We start from the raw sequence: 20,105 nt of genomic DNA, 5'->3' as shown, positions 1-20,105 counted from the left end.
TGGATTAAAAAATAAACAACAACACAAACCCCCCAAATTTTCCCCAGAGAAACTGGTCATTATGGAATTCCAGAAAACCCTTTTCTACCAAAGGGACCTTAAAAACCCCATTCCAAATATTTAAGAATCTACAGCTATCAATATGCCATGAAGTGACAATCAGCAGTCAGAAGAGAAAGGATGTCTGTAGATTTATCTTGCAGCATAGCATCTTTAGCTATTGGTTGATCAGTAAAAACCACTGGTGTACCAGAGCAGAGGGCTATTAAGGATAAAGGTGAGAGAGTATTGGAAACATTACCTGCCTGTTTGTGAGAGGGCTTTCATGGCTAGGAAATTTTCTAACCAGTACATAAATTCCAAGACATATTTCTTTCTCTTTTTCTTTTTTCAATGTTAAAAATAATTGAATAAAAAAAAATCCTACAAGTAGATACAGTCACAATAGGAAGTTACATGGTAAGGACCACGCAAAAAAAATCAAGACAAATGCTATTGGTTCAATAGTATTCCAAGAGGCTAGAAAACCTGTTAACTTTGAAAACCCTAGCAAAAGATTGCACTTGTTTATAAACCACCTATTTATAAGACCAAATTTTGAATCTTTTTTTCCCCTTTCTTCTTCTTTTTTGCATGTTACAATCAGAGAATTTCATATCCAGACTTAAGCATTTTGCATTTCTTCGCCAATCTTGTAGCTGAGTATCTTGTTCCAGTTGATTTTGCTTCGGGTGACTGGAAGTTGCCTGTGCAAGTCCTTGAATGTGGTGTCCAACATTGTCTGATAATTCTCACTAATCGCAGTTGATATTCATTTTCAGCATGTTCTATGATTTTAATAAATTCCTTGGCAGTTTGTACATCATCAGTAACAGTTACCGAATCCTGTACATCTTTGTGACTAACCAACTGAACATTACCATCTTCATAGTAATGGACCTGAATCTTTAGCACTCCAACCACCTAAGCTGTAGGTGGGGTGATGGTAAACTTCCACTCTGATCTCCAACGACCATTCCAGAAGGTTTTAGGCTGAAATTGGTGGCTCTCAATACAGGCAATAATAGTCTTCTGCCCATCTATAATTTTAGCATAAACAGTACAGAAGCCATTGGAATAATGATCTTTCACATAGGCCCTTAATGCACTGTCACAGGATTCCCTCCATGACTTCAGAGCTCCATCTATGTCCTCAGGTTGGGGGTCACTTGCTTCTTTCTGTACATTATCAAACTTAAAGGAAACTTTATTTCTTGGATCTAAAAACCTGCCACTAGCCAGGTCGCCATGTTCTGTAATTAAGACCTGATCATCATATCCTTCTATTTGCACTGGAGTGAACTGATCCATATTATACTGGGCAAATGTATGAGCTGCCCCTTCCCTGAGAAGATTGTCATTGTTAAGTAGTAACCGGACATCATTAAACACTTCATTAAATTTTCCCAGGGGAGCACGAGTTATGAACTTGGCAGCTATCCATACCTTCTCCTCATCTGAAACCTGATCCTCGGAGTCGGCCATCCTGGGCTGCTCTCAACTTTCTCTGACTTTCAAAAAGATTATAAATAGGGGGAAAAAATGAAGTATCCCTGCTTAGGGTCTGAGGCATTTCCACTGATATTAAAAGATAGACTTCCTGGAATAGAAAGTAATGTAGGTGTTTTATTTCCTCTTTCATGGCCTGTTTTCTCTTATCCTGAAGTAAAGAGCTTTTTTAAAGCCGTTTTTAAATATTACAACTATTGTTGAAAAGGTCAGAAAAAATGGTTTGGGAAAAAGAGATTTGTAATAATGTCAATGTAGATAAAATATTACCAAAGTTATGGCTAAACATTTTGATGTTTTTAAAAACTTTTCTTTAATTTATTTACACATTACTAAAATATTCTTGTTTGAGTAAACATAATACCCTCTCCCCCACAAAAATATAAAACCTCATGAGAAATGAAGTGAAAAATAGAGGAAAAAAAATCCTTTTTCAGTCTCTGTTCTGATACCACCAGCTCTGTCTCTGGTGTATCACGTTCTTTATCATCATTCCATCATAGAAGTCACTTCCATATTTTTCCACAGTTGCTGTTGCTTATTGTAATTCCCTCCATTCATTTCTCCCCTCTACCATCTATTATGTTTTCTCTCTCCTTTCACTCTGTCCCTCTTGAAAAATATGCTGTGTGGCAGCCAAGTGGTGATGTGGACAGAGCACTGGCCCAGGAGCCAAGAGGTCCAAAATCTATATCCCATCCCAGAGACCCACCCAGCCCTGTGGTCCTGGACAAGTGACCCAATTCTACCACCTTGAAAAAAGCAACAAAAAAGAAAATGTGTTATTATCTGACTATTCTCTCCTATGATCTATCCACTCCTCAATCACCCACACCCCCCTCCACTCCCCCTGTTCCCCTTCTCTCCTTTTCCTTCTAGATGTTCACACCCTATTGAGTGTGTATGCTGGTTCCTTTCCAAACCATTTCTGGTGAGAATGAAGACTCCCTCATTCCCCCTCACCTTCCCCCTTTCCATCCCATTGTAAGAGCTACATGAAATATCTTTCACATGAGATATCTTAGCCTATTCTACCTCTCCTTTCTCTTACTCCAAGTACATTTCTCTTAAATCCATTGATGCCATTTTTACAATATATTATGTCTTCAAATTCAGCTCTCTCCTGTGCCTCATCTAGAAAAGCTCCTTCTACTTGCTCTGTTAAATGAGAAGGTTTATATGAATATCATCAGTATCATCTTTCCATGCAGGAATACATGCAGTTCATCATCATTAAGTCCCTCATAATTTACCCTTCTCATCCTCCCTCACTATGCTTCACCTGAGTCCTATACTTGAATATCAAACTTTCTGTTCAGCTCTGGTTGTTTCAACAGGAACATTTGAAATTCTCCTGTTTCATTGAAAGTCCATTTTTTCCCTCAGAAAAGGATGTTCAATTTTGCTGGGTAGTTGATTTTCAGTTGCATTCCATACTCTTTTGCCTTCTGGAATATTATATTCCAAGCCCTCCGAGCCCTTATGAAGATGCTGCTAAGTCTTGGGTAATCCTGATTGTAGCTCCACAATATTTGAATTGTTTCCTTCTGGCTGCTTGTAATATTTTCTCTTTGACTTGGTAGTTCTGGAACTTGGCTATAATATTCCTGGTATTTTTTGGATCTCTTTCTGGAGGAGCTTGGTGGATTCTCTCAATTTCTGTTTTACCCTTTGCTTCTAGGATATCAGGGCAGTTTTCCTGTAGAAATTCTTTTAAAATGAGGTTAAGGCTCTTTTCCTGATCATGTCTTTCAGGTAACCCAATAATTTTAAATTATCTTTTCTGGATCTTTTTTCCAGGTCATTCATTTTTTCAATATTTTTTCAATATTTCCCATTTTCCCCATAGTTTTTCATTCTTCAAGTGTTGAACTATTGTTTCTTAATTTCTCGCAAAGTCATCAGCTTCCTTTAACTCCATTCTGCATCTCAAGGTTTTGTTTTCCAAGAGAGCTTTCTCATCTCCTTTTCCATCTGGCCATTGCTGCTTTTTGAACTGTTCTCCTCAATAACTTTTTGAACTGTTTTATCCATTTGATTTAAATTGTTTTTTAATATGTTATTTTCTTCAGCATTTTTTGGATCTCATTGACTAAGATGCTGACTTCATTTTCAAGTTTTTAGTGCATCTCTCATTTCTTTTCTTAATTCTTCTTCTACCTCTTTTAGATTTTCAAAATCTTTTTTGAGCTCTGTCCTAGCCTGAACCCAAATTCAATATTTCTTGGAATCTTTAGATGCAGAAGTTTGGACTTTCCCATCTTCAGATTGTATATTTTGGGCCTCCATGGGACCAAAGTAATTGTCTATGATTAGGTTCCTTTTTTCTGTTTACTCATTTCCCCAGCCTATGTCTGGTTTTGGGGTTCATCCTGAGTTTTTGAGTATTATTGGGATATCCCTGCAAGGACATCAGTATGTGGACTTCTGACTGATCTCCTTTTCTGTTGAATGGCCACAAACTCACCCTTCTGTGGCACCAGATTGCAACCAGGGTTTGAATGTAGTTTAAGCCCCAGAGTCCTGTCCCAGGGACAGAACTTGGCAGTCTCCCTCCACTCCCTTACCTTCCCTGGACTGAGTGCTCAGGTAGCAGCTGCTGGGCAGCTCCTTCTGGGAGGCTCCACAGGCCTGCTTCCATTTTTTTGGGATCTGGGATGTACTGAGGACCATGGACAAGGAGGGCTGTACTGGCCTGGGCTTAGCGCTTGCTCTGGTAGAAGTCACCCTGTTGATCTTTCAAGTTGTGCTTGGTACTCCCTCGAGTGACAGGTCAGGAAACTGCTTCTGCTGTCAGAAGCCTGGGCTCCCAGGGACCCAGGAGCCCTGGGGCTGTTCCTGGAAGGCTGACATTCCTTTGATCCCACTTGCTGCCACCTTCCAACCCCATGGAACAGAGCTGTCCCACTATTTTCCAGGTTATCTTCGAATAGAAAATTGCCTCACTGGATCTTTCTGTGAGTTCTGTCTCTTGAAAATTTAGTTAGAGTCATAATTTTAAGGTTTTTGAAATATTTTGTTGAGAGCACCAGAGAGAGGCTGTTTTCCTGCTGGCTCTGCCCCGCCCCAAGATTCTGATGTTTTGACACAAGTAAAATAGATAGCAATTAATATAAACTATTAGAATATTTATTTGAATAAACCATGAGATAAGATTTTTAGACAGCTTTGGAGAATAAATACATTTTTGTCTAGATGTGAAGATATACTTTTTTGTTAATCATGTTGAATAATAATTATTCATAGGAATAGATTAATGTTATGAAGAGGCAGAGGAATTTTACTTTAAAATGTAAAACAATTTGAAAATATACATTTTCAAAAGCACAAAAGTTAGCGATTTTTCTCTAGTTGGAGACTTCAGAAAAGAGGTAAAATGGGTACATGTTTTATGACTAAAGATGGCAAAATTAAGAAAATGAGAATACCCATAGATATTTCTAGGATGAGTATCAACTTAACAGGGAAAATTGGAGGAGTTATGTCTTTTTAATTAAAAAATGAAACACTCTGGATCAGGAGGGACTCTTTTTAAGGTTATAAGAAATATATTTGAGGGGCAGCCAGGTGGCACAGTTGATAGAACACTAGCCCTGGAGTCAGGAGTACCTGAGTTCAAATCCGGTCTCAGACACTTAATAATTACCTAGCTGTGTGGCCTTGGGCAAGCCACTTAACCCAATCTGCCTTGCAAAAAAAAAAATATATATATGTATATATATATATATATATATATATATATATATATATATCTGAGTTTCAAGGGAAGAAGAACCTGAGGAGAGGGAAAGGGGACAAGGGGAGCTGAAGAAGTGCAAGGCTAGCTGAAAAGTTGCTTAGGTGAAGTCTGTGTGTTTGAATCATTCAGCTGAAGGAAGACTTCATTAAGCTGTTATTTTTTATTGGTTGAAAATAATTGGGAATGGTACTTAATATCTATGTTGTTGAATATGGAAAATTTATTTTCCCTCAGTAGATTTATATCTAGTCTCCTGAGAGTCTCTGAATAGAATTCTATAGTGGTAGTTCATCTCTGAGAACTAAGACATATTACTATAAGAGCAAGCTGAATGATCAATATTATTAAAGACATTTAATCATTGATTAGGAATTCTTTTAATCTATAAAGGAGGATGAGAATGACCAAAGTTTCTGCAATTCAAAATGTATAGCATGTATGTAATAATAGCTATAAAATAATAAGACTCAAATAATAGGACTAACATCTTTTAGAGATTCATTGTACCCTAATAGCCTATCTAATCAAAAACTTTTCATTTTATAGGTGTGGAAACTGATAGTCATGGTAAATAAATGACTTTTTCAAGGTTACATAGGTATAAGGAGGATTGGAGCAAGAATCTTTTGATTCCAGAACCTGTGCTTTTCTACCTTACCATTTTATCTTCACTTGAATGCTGATTAAGGAGCATTGTCTTCTTAATTGCCATTAGGCATTATTTTTCTCAAGGTCTCTGCAAGGAGGAATCATTCCTGTTTGTAAAAGCCACCTGGAATGTCTTTAGTATTACATCCACAAGTGAAATTTATTTTAGGCTGTGCTGAAAATAATAATTTCTGTAGGGGTGGGTTTATTTATTATAATGTTGGAAGGAAAGTTTGATCCTACAGTAATACAGAAGTTTGAAAGAGCAACTGATGCAAGAAGGCATCTGATACAAAATAATAAAAAACAATACCATAATAATGATATCTTAAGAAGACTATGAAATATTTACAAGTCTCTTTTTTATAAAGTATCATATTTCACCAATCAATTTGACCATAAGTCAGTCAACAAGCATGGCCACTGTATGACACATATTATTCTGAGTTCTGGGGTTAGTTGGTTTGGTTGGTGGGTTGGTTAGTTCATGTCTTCATTATCAAAAAATACAAAATGATATTTGGACATCCTAAAGGTCTCTCTTAAGAACTTTAGAATTTATTGTGCAGTAGGTGAGATATTAACACAAGTCTGCCCAGCATGGAATGCTGTGATCAGAGGGACCTTCCTGGCCTTCTGGTATCACTCCCTTGTGAGCACTTGTCCTTTGTCACTTATCCATAAAATTTTCTTTTTGGCAAGAGCATGCTAGTATTTGAATAATATAACTAGCCCATCGCAAATGCATGCTCTCTGTAGTAACATTTGAATGTTTGACAGTTTAGCTTGAAAAAGGACCTTAGTATCTGATATCTACTCTTACTAGGTTATTTTCAGTATTTTCCTAAGAAAATTTAAATGTAAGTAATTCAGGTCCCTGGCCTGACTCTGGTAGACTATCCAAGTCTCACAGTCATACAGCAATGAGGCTGGCACATTGGTTCTGAAGAATGTCAGTTTGGTAGTCAGTCTAATTAAAACTCTTCTCTTCCACACTTTCTTATGGAACTTCCCAAATACTGAGCTAGCTCTGGCAATGCATGTATCAACCTCATTAACATTGTGTTACCTCCCTGGAATGTACACTGCCAAGGTAAATGAACTTATCCACAGTATTCAGAACTTCTCCATTTGCTGTGATCTATGGTTCCACATACTGATGGTGTGGTGCTGGCTGATGGAGCAACTGTATTATCTTGGTGTTAATTGTTAGGTAAAAGCACAAATAGCAGAGAGTCAATTCAGACTTTGTTGCATTTCAGTTTCAGAGGTTGCAATGATTGCACAATCAGCAAATAGAAAATAATACACCAAAACTCCCTCTATTTTGGTCTTGACTTGTAGCCTTTTCAAATTAAGCCCTGAAAAGGACTTGGCAGCCCTTAGACCACAAGAGATTAGTTTACTTTTAACATAACCTGCACCCTGGGTTCTGGGGATACAAATGTAAAGAATGAAATAGTCTTTCAAGAAGCTTACATTCCAATGGCAAAGAGACTAATAAGAATTAGTCCTGACCAAAAAAAAAAAAAACCTTAGTCTCTTTTTGGAGACAAAGAAAAATGAATTTTATTTGATACATTATTTCAGTTGTAAAAATCTCTAATTTTTACAAAATATTTCCTTACACATTTATGGAAACTTGCTTTCTTCAGCTTCTATTTTTGTTTCTCATTTTGCCCTCTAAGCTCAAGCAGAATGTATCTTATTCATGACAGCACTTTGAAAAATGGATACAATAATAATTCCTCTCTTAACTTCCTATCTCTAGTATTCTTTTCTAATCCAGTTCCTTCATCCAGTTTCATAGTCTTCAATTCTCTCTTTATGCTGGTCACCTTACTCTGAATATCTTCTAATTTGCCAATATCTTTCCTACATAATATGAACTTGATTCTAGCAACATTAAAAAATTCCATATTGGGTCTTAAAGCTCTATGACTCTGCGCAGGTTGAGATTTTCTCCAAAAGCAGAAGCCAAAGGATTCAGGCTATATTGCTGATCCTTAAGTTTCTCCTTACAGAATATCTGTCCTATTTACATCACAAAGACATTTATCATTCCCCCCCCCCCTTCCATATTTTCCTTTGTGGCTTCCTGGATAAAAGAAGAGAAACATCTGACTTTAGAAGCTTCTCAAATCTTTTGTTTCTCATTTCCTGTTAACATAATATGTTTAGGATGCCAGCTGATTCTCCCCTTTATTTTGTTTCCATTTTTCAGTGCCAGATTTATTTTTCATAATGCAATGATTACTAATTAAATTTTACATAAAATTAATAGCAAATAACTTTTCCTTATTTGATTTCCATGCAATATGAATGTTGGGATTTCCAGAACACAATAATCAACTCATTCATACAAAGCATGTAGAGAGAGATTTGATACTGAAATGAATTTTCAATATAGGGTTCTTCTATCAGAGTAGATTTGGTATATCTGAAAATGGCTCTTGTTCTTTCTTCATGTTCATTAAAATATTACACATAAGATCAAAATCAGAATATTCTGTAGCCTGTAGTCATCTCTCAAATGAATCCATAATAAAAGCTATACATATAGATGAAACTGACCTGTGATTCACTGTTGTGGAGATTACCCAGGCAATAATCTCTCCTATAGTTCAGCACAATAATGTGCTGGAATTCTGAAATAATGTTGAAAAGGTAAATTGACATCAGAATGTGGCATGTTCTTGAATACAAGGCTGACTTATTTGACTTTTAAAGTCCTTCATAATCTGACCCCTTCAGTCTTCTTATAACTTCATCCCCTTTACTTCCCCAAAGATACTGGATGGCACAATGAGCCTTGTTTCCTTGCTATTCCTTGCACAACAAGTCTATCTCCTTCCTCTGGGAATTTTTATTGAGGTTTTCTCATTTCTGGAATTCTTCTTTTCTCAGTTCCTGGCTTCCTTTGTTTCCTTCAAGTACCAGTTAAAATCTTACTTTTTTACAAAAGGTCTTTCCTGCTCCTTTTAAATGCAAGTACCTTCTCTTGGAATTTATTTACACTTTATTCTGTAAAAAATCTTGTATGTACATATTTGTTTGCATATTTTCATTCTCTTTTTGAGAACAGAAACTTTTTTTATCCTGATATCCTTGGCGCTTAATAAATGTATATCAATTTGACTTACTCAGGAGCATACAAACAACATGCATCAGAGATAGGGACAAACTCATATCTTCAGTGATACAAACACGCAAACACAGACATATACCAGTATGTTTGTAGTTATATAAGTATTGAATAAAATTATTTTGATGACTAAGCATATTTGTTATAAGAATTTTTTTTGTTTGTTTTTCAATTTTTTCCAATTGAGTAGGTAGAGGGAGGGAGAGAAAATTGAAATCTATTTTTTTTAAATAAGAGAAATGGGTGAATATGCTATCAGGTGAAGTCACTGCTTTACTTTGTTACAAGAGAACTCTACTGAAATGTGGATAACCTATAAATTTATATAGTATAAAAGCAAAAAAAATAATAAAACTCAAAGCAACCAAAAAATCACTAGGCCACTTCTAAGGATGAATTGAAGGAGAGTTTATAGAAAGAGACACCAATGGAAGTATATTCCAATAGTCCAGCAGAAGGATAAGGAGAAGGCAATAGGGATAGGTGATCATAACTGAAAAAAAGCAAATCATTCTATCATCCAGCTTTATTATGCATCTATAATTTTCCAAGATTATACCGAGGATAGATAATTTTAGAGGACACGAACTAATAGAAAGAGAGATGGGAATGTTCTTCTGTGGAAGGTGGTATTTGAAATGTCTTGAAGGAAGCAAGGTATTTTATGGGGTGAAGATGAGGAGACAAAGAATTCTTAGTATGGGGGACAGCCAGTGCAAATGGATGGGAATAGAATACCAAGTGATATTTTGAGGAACTGCAATTAGAACAGAATGACTAGATCTTAGAGTGTATTTGGAAATTAATGTATGAGAGAAAGGGAAAAATAACAGTGAGTCAAATTGGGAAAAGCTTTAAAAGTCAAATAGAAGAGTTTATATAGTGTTCTAGAAGTAAGAATGAGCCACTGAAGTTTAATGAACCAATGGGGACCTCTCTGATATAGTCTGAACTGGGTTTCTAGGAAAATATTCTGGTCATTGATTTAAGGATAAATTGTAATTAGGAAAGATTTGAAACTAAGAATCCAAATAGGAGGCTACTGGAATATGAAAATAAGAATTTTAAGCTTGGATTACTGACAAAATAATGGCATTATCAAATGAAATAGGATTAATTTGGGGATATAAATTGAAATTTGTCTTAGGAGGTCCTCCCCAATCCCATTATTTTAGAAATATGGAAACTAAGGCTCAGTGAATGTGAAATGACTTGTTCAAGGTCACAAAATAAATAGGTAACAGAGCCAGCATTTGAAACCACTTGCCATGAGGCCTAATCCAATGCTTTTTACATTGACTTTGAATTAATTTGCCTAGTACTGTTTAAATTTTCCCTGAAATTTCCCATTCCTTGCAATGTTCATCCTCTTCTGACTATTGATGGTGTTTGTTTTTCTTCTCTCCATTATACTGATCGTCATGATACATCATAATTACATTTTGGCTTATCTGGTAGAATTTAAACTCCATAGTGGCAGAAACTTTTGTGTCATCTCAACTTTGTAATTCCACTAGTATCTAGGTATATGTATACAATAAACATGTCATATAGGTTCAGTGAATTTCTTAATGTATGATTAGCCATTGTTTCCATATAGCCACTCTATATTGAGCACTAGTCTCCTTTTGTGGAGGGGGTAATAGAACTTATTTAAATGATACTTGCTTGTTTTACTCTTAATACCTGAACATTCACTTAATTTAAGTAAAGTTGAAAATTTTCTAGGGATTTAATTTTATTTAAAACTTATTTTGTGATGTTTAAAGAAATGAACTTAAGAACAGTTTGGTCCCTTTTTTTTCAAAATGAGTTGTTTTGTGTCTTCTTTTAAAAGGACAACAAAAATATTTGCTGTTTTATAATCATATCCTAGTACCTCCCATTTTGAGTTATGGGACAATAATTCACACCCTGTGTATCTTACAACACTAAGCTCAAGGCTTCTCTCCTAACAGTGCATGACATATTTGTGCCATAGCTCATGTACTGTTGAGTCATAATGCTTAGTTTCACCATCATTTGGGATAGCCACCCTTGGTCATGAGGAACATAATAAGTACCAAAGAAACTCTTCTGTGACCTTGGTCCTCCTTTGAGTCCTTCAGTTTGATACTCTGGGAATTTTGAACTATATCCAGAATAAAATTTAGATTGTGTGAATGAATGAGTTTAGTGAGCAGAATACTTTGTCACAGATAGCTTTATTCCTTCTCCTCTCTCTCTTCAGTGCAGGCAGTGGGAGCAGTAGATAATGAGAAGTGAATTTAGTGAAAGGGCGCAGATGAAAATAGCCATTCTAATCACATTCTGCCTCAAGTTCTCAGGTGCCTGAAATTTATGACAAACCATTCAGCAAATCTCCAGTGATACATTTCCTTAACTGGAGGTATAAATCCATTGGCAGTTTCATTAATCAGACAAAGAGCTGTGCCGTTATTGAAATAACTCCTCAAATAATGGCCAACTTGCCATGCTGTGACATCACTCCCAACAGAAGAGCTTCCTCGACTGATGATATAGCCCTAGCAAATTAGCATTTGTGGCATTGAAAGATCATTGTTAGAAGAATCATCCTACAGAGGAAGCAGTTCTGAGAAACATTTCTTCACATAAGCAAGTTAAAAAAATGAAGTGATGATCAATACTTTTCTGACATGTGATTGGAAAAGGAGGCATATTGTAGTCTCCATTAAGATTTCTTATTTAATTTTGGACACACCAAAATAATTATAGAATTAATTTGTTCTTATGGAAAAACAAACACATAGTGGAATGGTGGTTTTAAGCAGCTTTATTCTATTTTGTATTTTATCTCTAATGAGTTCTAATGCATAAAACAAATCAACATCTTTTCACTTATTTTTCACCTAAAACTGGGATTGGTGGCACTGACACTAACTTCATTATGATGAATAATTTATCAGTAAAGATGGCAAAAATTATAATAACAATAGTAATATTTGAAATTTATTGTGATACCCTGAATTTTTAATTAATGTTGAGATTTAGATCCTGGGGATAGATAGGAATAGATAGGAATAGGAATAAAAAGGAATATGATATGACTCAATCAACATTAGGGAACTATTGCTATCTCAAATTAGAGAAATTTGATCAATGTTAGGCATATAGTTTTTCTTTTGCATTATGAATACCTGAAATCACTGTGATTGATTAATGAAATTATTGGGCCTTTCAATCACTTATGTTAAATATGTATAGAAACATAGAATCATAAATCTAGAAGGAAACTGAGATGAAGAAACTGAAGTCCAGGGAATCAAGGAACTTGCTTAATTACACAATGATGGTAAGTACTAGAAATTGGATTTGAACCTAGGTCCCATCATCCAGAGACCACAATCTTTCCATTTTTTTTTGTCTGGTATTGATAGTGTGACATGGTACTTCCCTGATAGAAGATGCATAAACAAGGACTTACTATGTGGAAAGCTCACACTCATGCCCATCAAGAAATAAGTTAGAATATATTAGTAATCACATTCTGTTGACAATTAGCACATGCTAGTGCTTGTCCAGTGTTGATGGAGTGCCATGGAATAGTGAGGAATTGAAAATAACTTATTGAATTGAAAATAACTTAAGGGCAAGATATTCCTGTAGCAGTCAGACCATTTCCAATAGTCCTATTTCCTTTAAGAATACCCCACGAACTCTGAAGGAATAGAGAAGGATGCCTTGCATAGCATATGCCCCACTTGCATCTAATCATTTGATTGTTTAGTTTCTATACGGAAGGACTATTAGTAGTACAGATATAATTTTAGTGAAGTTTAATAGTAGCAAAATGTCATTAAGGGTTAAAAAAAAATTGTTGTCATGAAGGGTAACTTGTCTCCACTATTAGTCATTTTAACCCTATAAAGGCATTGTTGAGTTCTTGACTATTTTGTTTTACCACCACTTATCTTTTATCAAAAATTAGTCCTATATTACTACTACCTCCTCCTTTCTACTTATTGTCTGATGAACCCCAAGGGGGGGAGTTTTTAATTGCCTTGACTAGCTATATTCTAAATAGATGTTAACTGATTTCATTTGATCTGTCAATTCAGTGTGTTGATTTAAAAAAAAATCCTTCCTAATTGTTTCCCTACTCTACTTTCCAGAGTCTATCCTAAATTTAATAATATTAAGTAATCAGATGCCATAGTCCCCAGTGTCTCAAGAATACCCCATGAACTCTGAAGGAACATAGTAGCCATGTTATGGGGATAAGTTGGCATAGTTTCCTTAAGATTAGTGATATTAAAATTCAGATATAAAATGGAGCCATTAATCCATACTTATATATTAAACTCCATTTCTGTGGGGTTGCTCTTAATATAGTTTTAAAATGTAAGTTATCTATTTTTATTTATTTTTAATTTATTTTCTTATTTACCAATTATATTTTAATCTGATTCTGGCTGAACTATGGAATGTTGAGGAGCAACTAAGGCTTTAGTTTTGACATCACTTCCTTAGAGTTTATGACTCTGTGTATAGTTGCTGCTTCTACTTCCTTTCTTCTCACTCTCTTCCTAACTCATTGAAATCTGAATTCCAACCTTATCATATGAATAAAGTTTTTCTCTTTAAAGTTACCTATAGGGGCAGCTAGGTGGTGTAGTGGAGGGACAGCTAGGTGGCGTAGTGGATAAAACACAGGCCCTGGAGTCAGGAGTACCTGGGTTCAAATCCGATCTCAGATACTTAATAATTACCTAGCTGTGTGGCCTTGGGCAAGCCACTTAACCCTGTTTGCCTTGCAAAAACCTAAATAAAATAAAAATAGAAAAAAATAAAGTTATCTATGATCTCTTAATTGGTGGTCCTTTACTCATTCTTCCACTCTTTTTTTTCAAAATACCTACAGCATTTCATTATATTGAGCACTACTGCCCCCTGAATACTATCACCTCTATGTGTTTTCAGGACAGGATTGTCAACCACATCACATTTTCTAATTAAGGCTATTCTTTAAGATACCTTCTAAGTTTGGTTGTTTGTGTTTTCCTTTTCTTCTCTCTCTCTCTCTCTCTCTCTCTAACCTCATCAGTTCTCATGCATTTATCAATGCAGTATCAATGACTTTATAGATCTATTATGCAGTCCCAGATTCTCAACTCCTTCCACAGTTTTAGTGATGAATAAAATTTATCAATTGGAAATTTAAAGCAGATTGTGGTGGAGACTAATGAAACTCATCATGTTTACAAAGGACCTCATTATCTTTCTCCTCAAACCATCACATTTGCAAAACTTTCCTTTTGCTGTTAAAGGACCACATTCCTTATAGTCTTCCTGGTTATTAATCTCAGCATTATTTTCACCTCTTCACTCTTCCTTACCTCTTATGATTCATTTGTAAAATTTTTTAATATTACTTTCTCTACAGTATGTCACTCCACAGTATCAAAAAGGAAATCTCAAGAAAATTTTTTAAAGTATGCATCAATCTCTATTATGACACCATTGTTTTTACTACTGATTGGTTTTTCTACTGTTGTGTTGAGAAAAGCTTAGTCATTCATAAATCATCATCTCAAGGCCATTCTGCTCATCATTCTTTTTATTTTTTATTTAATTTAGTTATTTATTTTGAATTCTAAATTTTTTCCCCTGATCTCGCTTCCCTCCTCCTACCCCCCACAGAAGGCATTCTGTTAGTCTTTATATTGTTTCCATGGTATACATTAAACTAAGTTCAATGTGATGAAAGAGAAATCATATCTTTCAAGAAAAAAATAAAGCATAAGAGATAGCACAATTGCATAACAAGATAATGACTTTTTTAAAAAAAAAAGTAATAGTCTTTGGTCTTTGACCAAACTCCACAATTCTTTCACTGTAAACATATGGTATTCTCTATTACAGACACCCCCAAATTGTACCTGATTGTGACACTGAAAATGAGCAAGTTTATCAAGGTTGATCATCACCCCCATATTGCTGTTAGGGTGCTCTGCTGTTCTTCTGGTTCTGCTCATCTCTCTCAGCATCAGTTCATGCAGATGCTTTCAGGATTCCCAGAATTCCCATCCTTTCTGATTTCTATAGAACAACAGTGTTCCATAACATACATACATACATACACCACAATTTGTTCAGCTATTCCCCAATTGATGGACCTCAATTTCCAATTCTTTGCCAACACAAACAGGGTTGCTATGAATATTTTTGTACAAGTGATGTTTTTGCTCTTTTCCATGATCTCTTCAGGGTAGAGACCCAGCAGTGGCATTGCTAGATCAAAAGGCATGCACATTTTTATTGCCCTTTTTGTATAATTCCAAATTACTCTCTAGACAGCTCCACCAACAATGCATATGTCCTAGATTTCCCACATCCCTTCCAACATTGATCATTGTCCTATTTGGTCATATTGGCCAGTCTGAGAGGTGTGAAGTGGTACCTGAGAGATGCTTTAATTTGTATTTCTCCAATATGTAATGATTTAGAGCAATTTTTCATATGAGTATGGATCACTTTGATTTCTTCATCTGTAAATTGGCATTGCATATCCCCTGATCATTTTTCAGTAGGGGAATGACTTTTTTTTAAGTTTGCCTCGGTTAACTGCGTATTTTAGAAATGAGTACATTGCCTGAAACCTTAGCTGTAAAAATGTATCCCAATTTATTACATTTCTTTTGATCTTGGTTACAGTGGTTTTTGTGCAAAAGCTTTTTAATTTAATATAATCTAAATTTTCAAGTTTATTTTATTGATATTCTTCCTCTCATGCTTGGTCATAAATGGCTTCCCTTTCCATCAGTCTGACAGGTAAACTATTCCTTGATCTACTAGTTTGCTTATAATATAGTTATTTTTGATCTAAATCCTGTATCTATTTTGATCTTATCTTGATATGGGATGTGAGGTATTGGTCTAATCCAAGGTTCTGCCATAACGTCCAATTTTCACAACAGTTTTTATGGAAGAGAGAGTTTTTATCCCCCAAAACTGGAATCTTTGGGTTTATCAAAAGAAGATTACTATGATCATTTCCTGCTATTGCACCTAGTCTATTCCAGTGATCCACCACTCTATGTCTTAGCCAATACCAGACAGTTTTGATGACTAATACTTTATAATATAATTTTAGATCTGGTAGGGCTAAATCACATTCTTTTGCATTTTTTTCATTAAATCCCTGGAAATTCTTGATTTTTTATTTCTCCATATGACTTTACTTACAATTTTTTCTAACTCATTAAATAATTTTTTTTGGAATTTTAGTTTGTAGAGTACTAAATAAGTAGTATAATTAAGTTAGAATTGTCATTTTTATTATATTAGCTCCAACTATCCATGAGCAGTTGATATTTGACCAGTTATTTAAATCTAAATTTATTTGTTTGAAAAGTGCTTTGTAATTGTTTTCTAAAAAGATTCTGAGTCTGCCTTGGCAGGTAGATCCCCAAGTATTTTATAGTGTCTGAAGTTACTTTGAATGGGATTTCTCTTTCTAGCTCTTTCTGCTGTATTTTTGCTAGTCATATATAGAAGTTATGAGGATTTATGAGGGTGTATTTTATATCCTTCGACTTTGCTAAAGTTGCTAATTATTTCTAGTAGTTATTTAGATGATATTTTGCGTTTCTCTAGGAATACCATCATGTCATATGCAGAGATTAAGAGTTTTTACTCTTCCTCTCAATTCTAGTTCCTTCAATTTCTTTTTCTTCTCTTATTGCTGAAACTAACATTTCTAATGCAATATTGAATAGTAGTGGTGATAAATGTATATTCTTGTTTCACCATTGATCTTATTGGGAATGCCTCTAGCCTATCCCCCATTACATATAATGTTTGTTGATGTTTTCAGATAGATACTGCTTATTATTCTAAGGAAAAATCCATTTATTCCTATGCTCTCTAGTGTTTTTAGTAGGAATGGGTTCTGTATTTTGTCAGAAGCTTTTTCAGCATCTATTGATATAATCTTATGATTTCTGATAGGTTTGTTGTTGATATAATTAATTATACTAACAGTTTTCCTATTATTGAAGCAACCCTGCATTCCTAGGATAAATCCTACTTGGTCATAGAGTATTATCCTAGTGATACCTTGCAATTGTTTTACTAAGATTTTATTTAAGATTTTGGCATCTATATTCTTCAGGGAAATAGGTCTATAATTTTCTTTCTCTGCTCTTCCTGATTTAAGTATCAGAACCATATTAGTGTGATAGAAAGAGTTAGGTAGAGTTCCATTTTCACCTATTTTTGCAAAGAATTTTTATAGAAATGGAAGCAATTGTTGCTTAAATGTTTGATAGAATTCACTTATCAATACATCTTGCCCTGGAGACTTTTCTTAGGAAGTTCAATAATGGCTTGTTGAATTCCTTTTTTCTGAGCTAGGGTTGTTTAGGTATTTAATTTCCTCTTCATTTAACCTGGGAAACTTATATTTTTGTAAATATTTGTCTATTTCACTTAGATTGTCAAATTTTTTGCATAGAGTTGGGCAAAATAATTCTGATTTAATATTTTAATTTACTCCTCATTAGTGGTGAGTTCACCTTTTTCATTTATGATGCTAGCAATTTTGCTTTCTTCTTTTTTTTTTTATCAAATGAACCAGAAATTTATCCATTTTATTGGTTTTTTCATAAAACCAACTCTTGGATCTTATTTTTGGTTTTATTCTTTAGTTCAATCATTTTCTTGTTTGTATTTTATTAATTTCTTTTTTAATTATTATAAATTTCTAATTTGATATTTAATTGAGGTTTCTAAATTGTACTTTCTCTAATTTTTAGTTGCATGTTTAGTTAATTGATTTCTTCTTTCACTAATTTATTTATGTGAATCTTTAAAGATATAACATATCCCCTGACAGCTGCTTTGCCTGTATCCTATAAGTTTTGATATGCTGTTTTATTATTGTCCTTTTCTAGGATGAAACCACTAATTCTTTTTATAATTTGTTTTATTGCATATGACATGTATTGCATTATGTTCTGAGAAAGATGTATTCACTATTTCTTCCTCTCTCCAATTGATTTTGGGGTTTTTATTCCCTATTATATATGGTCAATTTTTGTGTAAGAGCCATATTCTTCAGGAAAAAAAATTATATTCCTTTCTTTACCCATTCATTTTTCTCCCTAGGTTTATCAATATCTAGGTTTTCTAACAATCTATTTTACCTCCTTAACTTCCATCTTGTTTATTTTATGATTAGATTTATCTAAATCTTAGAAAAGGAGATTGAGATCTCCCACCAGTAGAACTTTGCTGTCTATGTCTTCCTGTAACTTTTCAACTTGTCCTCTAAGAATTTGGTGCATACATATTTAATATTGAAATTACTTTATTGTCTATGGTACCTTTAAGGAAGATGCAGTTTCCTTCCTTATTTAACAATATTTATTTTTGCAGCTGCTTTGTCTAAAATAATAATTACTACCCCTGCTTTATTTACTTCAGCTGAAGCAAAATATATTCTGCTCCAACCTTTTACCTTTACCTTATATGTATCTCTTTGCTTCAAATGAGTTTCTTGTAAGCAGTATACTGTACAATTCTGGTTTTTAGTCCACTCTGCTATTTGCTTACCTTTGAAGGGAGAGTACATCCAATTCACACACAAAGTTATAATTAATAATTCTTTATTGCCATCCTTGCTATCTTACCTCTGCTTTTATTTTTCCCCTTTTTTCACTTTATCCATAATACCCAGTATTTCATTTCTGTATACCACCATCTTCAGTGTATTTGCCCCCTATATTCAACCCCTCCCCTTTCTTTTCCCTTTCATTTTGCCCCTTCCTTCCCTTCCTTCTGTCTGTTCCCCTCCCCCCTTCTCCTTTTAATACTTTACAGGTAAGATAAGTTTCTTAACTGAGTGAATGTATATTAACTTTAAGACAAATCTGATGAGAGTAAGATGCAGGCAGTTTTTACCTCCTCCCTTTCTCCCCACTATTGCAATAGGTCCTTTGTACCTCTAAATACAATGAGATTTACTCCATTCAGTCTTATCCATCCTTCTATCCCTTTACTATCCCCCTTTTAAAGGTGGTATTTTTTAAAATAATTCTATCTGAGTCACAGAGATGTCATGAGTGTCCATCACTTCTGGGTAAGTATAGTCTCTTTAATAGAGTTGCAATTCTCAAGAGTTATAAGAATCTTACTCACAGGTAGGAATATATCCAGTTTCATCTTATTGGAGAGCAGACTTTTTTCTTTTCCTTTTCTTTTTAATCTTTTCATGTGCCTCTTGAGTCTCCTATTTGAAGTCTAAACTTTCTATTAAGCTCTGATCTTTTCTTCAGGAAATTTTGGAAGTCTTCTATTTCATTATATGTCCATGTCCCCCTGGAAGAGAAGGCTTATTTTTGCCAGATAGTAGATTCTTGTCTACATTTCAAGCTCCCTTGTTTTTAGGAATATTGCATTCCAGTCTCTTCAATCGCTTAATGCTGAGGCAGCCAGGTCAGCGTAATCCTTACTGTGGTCATTGGTATCTAAATTGTTTCTTTCTGGCTGCTTGTATGGTTTTCTCTTTTATCTGATAATTCTGAAATTAGGCCACAATATTCCTTGGTGCTTTCCTTTTCAGATCTGTTTCTGGAGAGGATAACTATTTTGCCTTCTAGTTCCATGATGTCAGGGCAATTTTCTATGAGTAAATGCTGTAATAATAAGTCTATGGTTTCTTTCCCTTTTAATATTTTCAGGGAAACCAATGATTCTTAAGTTGTGTATCCTAATTTTCTTGACGAGGTCAGTGGTTTTGCTGATGAGGTATTTTACATTTTCTTCTAATTTTTCAATATTTTGTTTTTATTTAACAGATTCTTGTTGTCTCATGAAGTCATTAGTTTCCACAGACTCCATTCTTTTTTTTTTTAGGAGAAAAATTTTCTTCTTTTATCTTTTGCAACTCCTTTTCCAATTGATCAGTTCTAATTTTGAAGGAATTTTCCATTTGACCAGTTGAGGTTTTGAGAGAATCATTTTCTTTTTGCATTTGTCCAATTGTATTTTCCAATGATTTGT

At 34.5% G+C, this 20,105-nt stretch overlaps 1 pseudogene; it reads right to left on the bottom strand.

The window, feature by feature from the left end:
- Positions 1-664: 664 nt before the first annotated feature.
- LOC141494860 (F-actin-capping protein subunit alpha-1-like) lies at positions 665-1,527 on the bottom strand (annotated as a pseudogene).
- Positions 1,528-20,105: the final 18,578 nt, after the last annotated feature.

This window comes from Macrotis lagotis, chromosome 8, assembly GCF_037893015.1.
Source record: "Macrotis lagotis isolate mMagLag1 chromosome 8, bilby.v1.9.chrom.fasta, whole genome shotgun sequence".
In the NCBI taxonomy this organism is placed as follows: Eukaryota; Metazoa; Chordata; class Mammalia; order Peramelemorphia; family Peramelidae; genus Macrotis; species Macrotis lagotis.
The sequence above is the reverse complement of the archived record's forward strand: the minus strand, read 5'-3'. Positions and strand labels throughout refer to the sequence as shown.